This window comes from Podarcis pityusensis, assembly GCF_964106645.2.
Source record: "Podarcis pityusensis genome assembly, chromosome: 15".
Lineage (NCBI taxonomy): Eukaryota > Metazoa > Chordata > Lepidosauria > Squamata > Lacertidae > Podarcis > Podarcis pityusensis.
The window spans coordinates 43,763,541-43,772,333 of record NC_138040.1 but is presented as its reverse complement, the minus strand read 5'-3'; the positions used below and the strand labels follow the sequence as shown (position 1 = coordinate 43,772,333).

General features: G+C 46.1%; 1 protein-coding gene across 2 annotated transcripts in view; it reads left to right on the top strand.

Moving 5' to 3' along the window:
- Window positions 1–2,267: 2,267 nt before the first annotated feature.
- SLC39A14 (solute carrier family 39 member 14) overlaps window positions 2,268–8,793 on the top strand; it is a 29,300-nt gene continuing 22,774 nt past the window's right edge. For both annotated transcript variants that reach the window (XM_080982477.1, XM_080982478.1), the window contains exon 1: window positions 2,268–2,398. The gene's annotated coding sequence lies outside the window, so the exon portion shown is untranslated. The remainder of the gene's footprint in view (window positions 2,399–8,793) is intronic.

The following is an 8,793-nucleotide window of genomic DNA, read 5'->3' as shown; positions in this document are numbered from 1 at the left end:
ACAATTGTGGCTAGGAGTCACTGATTGCTCTATCCTCCATGAATTTGGCTATCCCAAGTTGGTGGCCATCATTACATTTTGCCAGACAAATTCCATAGTTTACCTATGTGCCATATGAATAAGTACTTTCTTTTGGGCTGTCCTGAATATTGCCACATTCCGCTTCATTGGATGACCTCAGGTTCTAGTATTATGTCTACTTTCTCCACACCTTTGCAAAACCACTAGCATGCTTTCCCCCTCTAAACTGTGAAGCCTCCCAGATGCTGCAACCTTTCCTCATACTGGAGTTGCTGTAGCCCTTAAAAAAATTTCTTGTCCTTTCCTGCACCCAGATATAAAAATGTGACATGAACTGCAAATGAACCTGTCTCTTCGCTGGTGCCAGCTCTGCTTTTCTGACTTGCAGATACTTTTTTATTTTTACTTTAACACAAGAGGGAGCATTTCAAAACAGATCCCTTGCCCCTCTGCCCCACTTGCCGTCACATGCTGCAGAATGAGGGGGTAGAACTGGTGAGATCGCTTCAGGCTAATGGTGGAGAATCACCTTACTGAATTCTCCACTATGCAAAAACCACATCCACTCCCTGGAAGTAGCTCAGCAGGGAGGGCTTAAACAAGAACTGTTTGTGTGTGTTCTTTCTTTCTTTCTTTCTTTCTTTTGAGAGTATTCGGAATGAATGTCTTGCCTGCCACCTGAAGAGGTGCAATCCATTTTACCATCTCTCAGCATACACCACCACCCCTGCCTGCAGACAAGGCCTCGCTCAGGCAGTGCACCTCTTGGCCTGAAACATGGGGCTGGTTGGGTAGCTCAGCTGGCAAAGAAGGATACTCTTAATCTCAGGGTCATGGGTTTGAGCCCCAGGTTGGGTAAGGAGATGCATTTTCCAGATAAACTAAGTATTTCACAGGCTTAAACATAGTAGTACAGGCACAGCTTCTGTTAAACTTCCTTTACTCAAAATCAGTTGTTACACTTCAGTTTCTGTTACTCCTTTCAGTGGTGAAGCTGCCTGCTCTGGCACGGGGGGGGGGGGGTTGTGGAGGGCAGGTGGGAGCGTGGCTGGCGTGGGCCCTGGGGCGTGGCATGTGTCCTGGGGGCGTGGCGTCTGCTTGCAGGGGGTGGCGCTTGGTGCAGTGGGGGTGCACCACGCCCCCAGGATGCATGCCACGCCCCCACGGGGTGTGTGGCTGCGATGGTACCCCCTCCCCGTTGGTGCTGGGGGGGCGAGCTCCCCCCCGCCCCTCCGCCAGTGACTCCTTTCTAGGTCCTCACTCTTAGGTCAGGCAGATGCTTCAAGTCAATGCTTTTAACAAAGTTGAAATTCCACTCCTGAGGTGCCCCAGCTGGTATAAGACCCAGGGGATGCCCTCGCCCAAAGGGGTCTTCTGTACCTAGAAGCACTCTCCCCTCCTGGCTAGACTGAGAGCCAGGGGTCCTATATTCCCACAACTTCTCCCTCTCCCACTTTTTCCTTTTGTTAGTCACTTTGTGTTGGACATTATTATTATGGGATAGCTTGGTCAGTAGAGGGTCGTGGGTTTGAGTCCCACACTGGCCAAAAGATTCCTGCTTTGCAGGGGGCTGGACTAGATGACCCTCGTGGTCCCTTCCACCTCTACAATTCGGTTATTCTATATTTATTTATTTACAGTCCACCTTTCCCCAGACCTGGACTCAAGGTGTATTATAACACAAATAAAATACAAAAACTAAAAACCATGTAAAATGGTTTAAAAAGCAATTAGTAGGATTTCAGCAACATAAAATCAGATCTACTAAAATGCACAGCACTGTGAAAAGCCCTTTTTTTCTTTTCTGAAAAGGCGTGACGACTAGAGCAGCCTCTCCGCCAGGCGCCCCCGCCGCCCCGGGGGACAAGCCCGGCTGCTGCGGCCCCGGGATCGCGGGGAGATGGGGGGCGCGGGGCGAGGCAGGCCTTGGCATCGGGGGGGGCGGGGGTTCCTGGGAGGCGGCCCCCCCCCCCGCAGCCTGCCAAGGGACCAAAGTCCAGCGCCTTCGTTGGGTAAAGCAAAGTCCCGCAAAAGATTACTATTATTATCATCATTATTATCATCATCGAAAGCGCCCCCCCCGCGGCCCCGCCTCCCCTCGAGGCGCCACGCGGGACCGGCTCTTCGAGTGGGCGGGGCCCATGCAAATCAGAGCCCGAGTTCCCGAGCCGACGAATAGGAGCGGGCGGGGGGGGCAGCGGAGGCGGGGCGCCCTCCTCCCCCGAAAGGCGCATGCGCGGCGGCGGCCCGTCACTCTCTCCTCCGGCCCGTCAGGCGCCGCTTCTTCTCCGCGCGGCCTTCGCTGAGGGAGCCGAGCGGCCGGCGGGACACGCGTCGAGGGCTGGCCGTGCTGCGGGGACGTGACACGCGTCGTGAGGTAGAGCGGGGCGGGCGGGCCAGGGCCGAGGGGAGGCCGGGCGGGGCCCTTCGCCTGGGCTCTTCAGACGTGCCGCATCCATACACGTGTCATGCTGCCCCCGGGGCCTTCCCTCGGGGTCGCGCGCTCCGGCCCCCCCCCCCAAGTCCCTTGGGCGAAAGGTTTCCCGAGAGGGCCAGGGCAGCCCCCTCCCCCCCCATCTGCTCCACACAAACGTCCCCTGTGGGACAAGCATCCTTCCATCCCAGCTACTCGACCCGCATCCAGGGAGCATCTCCTTTCCCTCCAGCACCCCCACCCCAAAGGGCAGCCACGCGGTGTGACACACTCAGACAGGAGCCACCATCCAGGCTGCTAAGAACATATTCTCCCAGCCTAAGGCTGCTTATTTGAATGTACTGCCTGCTCAGTGGTCCCTGAATACACTGCCATAAAGGCTTCCTGTAGGAGATCCCTGCCCGCCCCCTCCAGTGCACACTGGTCTGCCGCTTTCCTGAGATCCCCTGCTCTTGTTGCACAAGGACTTCATTCCAGGATCTCATCTTCTCCGCTTCCTCTCAGGACTCTTCATGCCCCTAGTGCCCAAACTTCTTTCAAAGAGGGCCAGATCTGATGAAGTGAACATGTGTTCACTTCAAAGTTGTTGAGCTTTTTTTAAAATTTTACCCCAAAGTTGTTGAGCTTTTCAAAATGGACTTTGGACATGCCTGCCCTAGTGCCTAACCATGTATCTGTCTGACTTTCCCATCCATTGTTATCTCCAAAGATTCCACAAGTCTTGTATACTTACATGCTGCTTCATTTTTGTACCATAACCTAGGCAAATTAAGCCCCGGGGGCCGAATCTGGCCCAATTGCCTTCTAAATCTGGCTCACAGATGCTCCGGGAATTAGCGTGTTTTTACATGACTAGAATGCGTGCTTTTATTTAAAATGCATCTCTGGGTTATTTGTGGGGCATAGGAATTCATTCATTTTTTTTCCAAAATATAGTCCGGCCCCCTGCTGAAAAAGTTTGCTGACCCCTGGCCTAGGCAATCCCTTCCTAACATACCCAGATCCCCCTTATAGTAGATCCTCACTTGTTCTCTCCTTACCATGTTGGGAGTCACGTATGAATGTGTGCAGCCTACATATTTTTGAGATGCTGTTGAATACTTATACTTCCAATACAAACTTGTAAATAGCTGTTGGGTTGTTCTTCTCAGAGTTTAATGGTGTGCTATAAGGGTTCAATGGAAGCAGGAATAAATTTCCCAGCAGTTTAAGGTGTTCCCAGATGCTAGATGTGAATGCACTGCTACTCCCTATCTTGCTGCCTGCTTGAGCCTTCAGTTGCTGGACAGGATTGAATAGTGCATAACTCGCATGACAGATGTGGAAAATGTTGTCACGTCATGGAGGTTTGCCTCTGAGACAGAGTTCTGATTTGTGGGAGGGAATCTGTATACTCTACCAGCCGCAGTGTATTCATCAATCGCTCTCTTGTAAGGGTAGCCAACCGGTGTGGTTCCATAGGCACAGTTGCAATTTGGGTAAACTGCTGTGTGCACCATGCACACACATGTGCACTCATCACAATCACATACATGCATATTCATTATCCCCCTGGCAACAATTGCACTTGAAAAAAGCCTTCCGTGGGCTAAAGTGGAAGGGCTCTTTCAAATATTATTTTTGAGGAGGAGGGGGCAGAAATGAGACGCTGCAAAACACAAGGGAAGGCCTCTGAGGGCACTGTGTTGGTAATGCATGTGTTAGCGGCTAACTGCACATTACACAATAAAAGCAGCTTTGGAAAAATGGGTTTTAGAGGAGAGAAGCATGGCAGAAGCATTCCTCATCCAATGTTTCTCTGCTGCAAACTGCTCCACTGCAGCTGTTCATGACTCCAAAAGCATTTTTGCTAGGGCAAAAGTACCGGTACTTTTCAGCTTTGAAGGGGAGGGGAAAGTCACTTGTAGAAGCAGATACAAAGAGTACAGGGAAAGGAGTGCTCTGCAGAAGCTAGTTTTGATTCACCTTACCTTTCCCATATTTTATTTATTAAAATGTTTAAAGCACACAGTGTCAAGTGTTTCTACATTTCAAAACATAGAGCAACAATGTCCTGAATCAAAATAATAAATAAAAATCGAATAATAAAAGGTAAATAAAGTTAAATGGACAGTTAAGTCCAGTCATCGGCAACTATGGGGTGCAGTGCTCATCTCGCTTCAGGCCAAGGGAGCCAGTGTTTGTCCGCAGACAGCTTTCCAGGTCATGTAGCCAGCATGACTAAACCACTTCTGGCACAACAGGTCACCATGATGAGTGCCAGAGCGCACAGAAATGCCGTTTACCTTTCTGCTGCAGTGGGACCTATTTATCTACTTGCACTAGTGTACTTTTGAACTGCTTGTTGGCAGGAACTGGGACAAAGCAACAGGAGCTCACCTCGTCGTACAGATTCAAACCACCAACTTTCTGATTGGCAAGCCCAAGTGGCTCAGTGGTTTAGACCATAGTGCCACCCGCTCCCTGTCAAAATAATACTGTAAGTCAGTGCAGTGGTACCTCAGGTTACAAACGCTTCAGGTTACATACGCTTCAGGTTACACACCCCGCTAACCCAGAAATAGTGCTTCAGGTTAAGAACTTTGCTTCAGGATAAGGACAGAAATCGGGCTCTGGCAGCGCGGTGGCAGCAGGAGACCCCGTTAGCTAAAGTGATGCTTCAGGTTAAGAACAGTTTCAGGTTAAGAATGGACCTCTGGAACGAATTAAGTACTTAACCGGAGGTATCACTGTAAATGCACATTCAACATAGATGCTGTTTAGATTGTTTGGAAGTCTGGTTCATATACGTGCAACAGACAAAGAAAATTGTGTGACAATTTCAAAATGAAACAAAACACCCATATACTTTTAAACTTTTTATGTGATTTTATTATTGCCAAAAAATGAAACTCTCTGTCTTTTCCCTAATTAAGGAGAAGTATAAGTAGTGCTAGTTTTCTGTAACTAGAACACAGAAGTTTAGCAGCACCTTTTATAGGCAGTCATAATATGCTAAATGTATACTATGGAATTTTTCATCCATATCATGCCAAATATTTTGCTAAACATCTGTATTCTACTGGTTGTTAGATCCATCTGTCTCAGGAGACAACGGAAGAGTGCACCTTCAAGGGTAAAGTCAAACCATTTTGGAGAGTGAAGTGTCTCTTCTGTGGCTTTAGGTTAATGGAAGGATGTATACAAAATTGTGATATTGCCTCAGGTGAATTCTCCATTCTGTCATCTGATGGTCTCTGTGGTGTCTCACTTAAGTGTCTGGATGATGCAATGCAGAGTAGTTTATTGGGTGGGACAGGGTGCAGTATAGGAAGCCTTGTGACTTGATGGGGGCTGATGCTGAGTTGCTGATGGCAGCTTCTTGGCAAAGCAAGTGGTGTGAAGGGGGTGATGCTTATTAGCAGCTTAGTCTTAACTTCGTGAATGCATCATGAATAACTCATTTCAGTGAGGAAATTCTTCTGTGTGTTGTGAAGAATTTGGAGAGACTCATCTAGCTAAATTGTTAAGGTCTGTTGCTTTCTTACTTAATTGCTAGTGGCAAAGTAAAACGAAAATGCTTAATGAAACATTGCCTCCTTTTATGCTTATCAGAGGTTGTGTCAGGAGTTCTTATATAAATACTCCTTTCTTTTGATCCTTATAGGGTGGTTGTAAGGAGTGCGCTGAGCATTTTTAAATAGGAAAGTGGGATAGAAATAGTTTAAATAAATAAGATAATGTATGCAGTTTTTTAAACACTTGAAGTGCTGTACAAATGTCAAATATTATTTTCACACCTTTGGTGTCTCTTGTAGCAACCGTGACATGATAGTGGTAGAAAGTTTTTAGCCTTCCTAATGCAGGGATCATTTCACATTGAACTGCTTTACTGTAGCTTTCCTGGGTCTTAAACGGCTGTAATCTGGGGAGAGGGGCAGAGCTGATCTTCTAATATTACATTGTTATAGCGACACTTTACCTTGAAGTGCACAGAATGCTATTGACCCTTTATCCAAGGTCAGCACTTCTCATTTCAGTTTTATCTCTTCCTTCTCATGGAATTTTAAGCTCCGGTTGTTAAAAAACACCTTTATAAACTCTGAATTTGTGCAGGTGCCTATGCACAGCTGTGACAGACGGCAACACCTTGTTCCAGTGCCAACCCAGGAAGGTACCCCACTGGCAACAGGTGCACTGTTGTGCTATGTTCCTCTTGCCACCAGCTGCTTATTTGTCCCCCAGGGCAAAGAGTATAGGATTCCCACTGCTTCATGGTGATCTACTTGGGAGTAGGGCTGAATTCCAAGTCTTCTGCCTGGCAACTTTGGCCTGTCACCTCTCCTGACCACCCAGGTGCTTTAACCCAGCAGCTTAGCTCAAGCAATCCACCCTGGAGTGTGTTCAGCAAGCAGCCCAGTCCAGAAATCCCGTAAAGCAGTGTATTTAAACAGACTATTAAAAGAAAGGGAAAGGTGGAGAAACAGTAAGCCACATTCAGGGATAGGGGATGTAGCTAATCCAATACTAGGCAAGCTTATACAACAACATTGACACTTTCGGTAGCCTTTGGAGTTGGCTGAAGGGGGGGGGGCAAAGTATATAGGCATGATGCCATGTTCTGTGCTCTTTGATTGGGTTGATCAAGGATACCTCACAGAAAGCATCATGATATGGAGTCTGCTATTCTAACCAACTCTAGGAATTTTTTAAAAATAACCACCTGGGCAATTTTGAGGGTCTTTGGCACATTTCAGGTATGCTACCTGTAGTATGTCAGGAAAAGGAGGTGAAGGACTGTATTCTTCTTTTTACTGTTAGTGTATACTGCCCTTTATCTATAGATCACAACATAAAAATACAAAATGAAAACACAAAATACTTTCAAAAAAACCCGAAGCAAACCAGTAACCCCCATCCCACAAAACATTTAAAAGGCCATATTTTTATTATTGTATGGTGAACCTTGATATGAGGTTATGACATCATGGGTAGGTTTTATGAAGCTGTGAAGTAGATTTGGCTCCCCTTGAAAAAAATTGATATAGTGTCTGTGACTGAAAAGGTGCTCAGGTATAAGCCTGCAAATTTCCATTGAAGGAAAGGGCTCTGGTGTTTTGCGTGTTTTATACTGTTTTTATACGTATTTGTGGCTACATTTTGTTCACTTCTTTGACATTTTAAAATATGGCTTATATATTTTCTAAATGTGAATGTTTATTCATAAAATCTGTTTAAAAGTGAGTTATAAAGTTTGATGGATCACAAGAGTACATCATCCTTCTGTGTACATAATTGTCTGGAGCAATTTGACCCTAATTTAATCTTGTGGCAATCTAGGCTAGGCTGCCATGTGGCCGTCTGTTTGCACTCCTCTGATGCTGTAGCCCCCACGCAAAAGTTATTGCTATAACAGTGATAAAAGTGGTTTGGATAGTGTGCCTTGTGACTGTACTTGACAATGTCATTTCCTAGGTTTTGGACCTGAGCCAAAGCTATGGGGCAGGATTTCGCCCAGTTGTTATGCAAGAGACCACCTGTCTTCCTTCCTTGTTAATATGCACATGCATGCGTGTATCCAGTTGGTGCTGCGTTTTCTTGTGGACTTTGGAACTTTTATCAGGCGTGTTCCTGGTCTCTGGACTGCCTGATCTGATAGGGCCTAATCTGCACTTGACCAATTAAAGTGTCCCATTAAAGGTGCTAGTAACTGAGGTCTTTAGCACAGTGTCTGCCATAAGGGCAGCAAATAACTGGTTGTTTCTCTACTTGTAAGAGGATAGTTGTTTTCCACATCCTCTGACTATGGGCTGTGTGTATCAATACACACTTCTACCATTTCAGTGTGCTGTACATTCTGAAAGTTGCATATTGTTGAAAGGTTGACAGGAAGAAGAGAGAACGTATTTTGTGTGCCACTTGTGTGCCCCTCTTGGATTGGCCTTTTTCATTTAAATATAGTTCTAGTGGGATAATGACTCGTGTGCCACTGAGAGCACAGCTTGTGATTTTTCACTTATGCAGCACTATAGACATACAAGGCTCTTCACCATATAATGCAAGGTAAAAAGATATGGTCCTGCCCTAGAGGGCTTACAATGTAAATGACCAAATATCACACCACCCCAGATCAGCAAGACATTTACATTTTCACTAGCAGCTGGTAAATGTACTTCATGTCTCCTTCAAACTCCTTCAAAGGATGAGTCTTTTCTTTTCTTTTTAAATAATATTTATTGCTTTTATACCTTACAAAAAGAAAAAAGAGAAAAGAAGAAAGAGAAAAAAAGAAAAGAAGCAAAAGAGAAAACAATACAATACAATATATAAACAATACAGAATGCAACATTAACATTAAC